This window comes from Rhagoletis pomonella, unplaced genomic scaffold, assembly GCF_013731165.1.
Source record: "Rhagoletis pomonella isolate Grant_MI unplaced genomic scaffold, Rhpom_1.0 Rhpom_scaffold_00017, whole genome shotgun sequence".
Taxonomy (NCBI): Eukaryota; Metazoa; Arthropoda; class Insecta; order Diptera; family Tephritidae; genus Rhagoletis; species Rhagoletis pomonella.
Genome location: NW_023458571.1, coordinates 520,128 through 522,759, shown reverse-complemented (window position 1 = coordinate 522,759; position 2,632 = coordinate 520,128). Strand labels below are relative to the sequence as shown.

General features: G+C 32.1%; 1 protein-coding gene across 5 annotated transcripts in view; it reads left to right on the top strand.

The window, feature by feature from the left end:
- The window catches only part of LOC118749507, a 417,693-nt gene that overhangs the window by 158,117 nt on the left and 256,944 nt on the right, over positions 1-2,632 (top strand). The gene's annotated exons all lie outside the window — the stretch shown is intronic.

Sequence of the window (2,632 nt, the reverse complement as noted above, 5' to 3'; positions counted from 1 at the left end):
TCAGATACTTTGGAATTAAAGGTCGTATAAAGCAATTGCGAAGAACGCGCTGATCGGGTTGCTTAAAATCGTTCATAGAGGTAAGAAGGATTCTGGTTTACCAATATTTTATGTAGTTGTATTAGAGCCTTGAGTTTCAAATAGTTATCAAAGAAGATTGAATATATTCTTATAGCATGTTCGGAGATGTGATCTCTGCGCCTAATACCAAAAATATATCGGGCAATATTATTAAATAAGACATTGAGCTTTCTGTTGCACGTATTATCGCAATTAGCATACAGTTCGCAACCATAAATCATGGTTGGAAGCAAGTATGTCTTGGCTAAGAGCAGTCTGATTTTAATTGGTGTAAAGTACTGGGTAGTCCATAAGGAGCGCGACATTCCGTACACTTTGCCTATTACTGTAAAAATGTTGAAAGTCACGCCCAGGTTTTTGGCAGTATCAACGAAATTTATTACCGAATTGCCTACCATTATTTTTGAATAATTGTCTAGCTCAAAGTTTTTTTTTGTTAATTGTAATGCACTGGGACTTTCCCGGATTCAATATTAGGCCATTATCAGTAGCCCAGCCATTTACTCGACACAGATCAGCATTAAGATTACGTATGCAGGCATTAATTCATTTTAGTGGGCAATCCAGATATAATTGCACGTCATCTGCGTAAACATGCACTTTACAATGTTGTAGAATTTTCGGTAGATCGTTAACATATAAGACAAACAACAGCGGTCCAAGTATTGAGCCTTGCGGCACACCTTAAATAACGGACAAGAAGCTAGACACAGAGCTACTAGCGCATACCGCTTGTGATCTCCCTTGGAGATAAGATCTGCCCAGGCTTACAGCTTGGGAAGAGAAATTAAAAATATTGGTGAGTTTTAAGCAAAGTAATGTGTGGTCAACGGAGTCAAAAGGCTTTGAGTGATCAAGCAAAGTTAAAAAAGTGACATGATCTTCCAATTGGTTTAAGAGATATATTGGTTCCCTCAAAAAAGGGGCTTCAACATTTTATTTTGACGAATTTATATGTGTAGTAGAGGGCTGCATGAACTCCTTCAGTAGATTTGAATATTTTACTTCACATAAAAAACACTCAGCGTTTGGAATTTTATAAGTTATGAATATATATTTTGTTTTAAATTTTTTACCTTCAAATGGAAGAATGTGAATGAATGAATGAAAAACATTCAAATAATTCAAACTCATTTTGGTAAAAATTTTTTTCTCCAAACAAATTTGTTCGTATTGTAATACCCATCCAGCAAGAAAACGTACATTTTACGAACATTATGTTTCACGAGGGATTCTCGATCGGCGAAAAGTTAGAGAAATGCCCGTAAAGGATAAAACAAAAAAAGTAAAGGGCTTGTAGTAATTTGTCAGCACAAGAAAAATTTTTCATTCTGTTGGAAATTTTTCTTGAACCACATAGTAGAGGAGACCGTGGGAGATCGACCTTCGCCGATCTGATAACTCGATGAGACATATTTTTTATCAAATATAATTTATAAACAAATATGCCTATGATAACTTGCCTATCGAAAAGTGCTCATAGCTATTTTTAATTTAATTAATTTTAATCAATATTCTTTCATCACCTTCACTCTTGTGATAACCGAATGAGTTTTATCTCAATTGGTAGTTTTTAACACACAGAATATGCCTAGGTAGACTTGCCTACTTATTTCTGTGCATGGCTACTTGGCAAGTAGATGTGAACAGGTAAGTCAATATAGGTAACTACAGCGATCTGTTAACCAATCTAAATTGATATCATAGGTAAGATATTTTAATTACAAAACCAATCATATAGGCTTGCCGGCAAAAAATCGTACATAAAATATTATTGCCAAGCTATAAAGTTTTAGAAATTTAGCTATGCGAGGTCCGTGTGATAGAACAGGAAACAACATAGCAGCTGCACGCTACCTGACCGTTGAATGTACCCGAGAGTGCATGCTGGTGTACATATCAGTGACAGCATCTATTTACACTTGACAGCAATTTTGAACTCTAATTTCGATCACAATTATTGTATTATTTCACACTATATATACTTACAACTATGAAATAACCAAAAATAAATAATTTAATATATTAATAAATAAAACAAACTAATTCAACAATTTTTTTTTTGTTTTGAAGCTAAATTATAAAATTCAAAAATTATAAACAAAATATATATTCTTTATTTAAAATTAAGTAAAGAATAATTTATTTATTATTTAAAATTAAATAAATGCCGTAAAGCGGGAAAGAATAAGTGTTACTTCTAAAATTTTGTTATAATAAATAAAAAAGTCATCAATATAGAAAAATAAAATTTAACGCATTTATGTTGTTAAAAGCGTTTACTACAAAGCATTCAAAATCAGGGACTGTAACGGTTAAAACTTTTATTATAAAAATCACTTTTTAATCGTTATTAACTGAGTTTTATTTTTTGCTCAAAAAATAATCGTTACGTTTTAAGTTTTATTTTTTGCTCGGAAAATAATCGTTACGTTTTAGGTTTTATTTTTTGCTCGGAAAATAATCATTATTTCTTGAGTTCTATTTTTTGCTCAGAAAATAAAAATTAATTTTTACGTATGCGTATGCGCATGCGTGAATAGACAGGGGG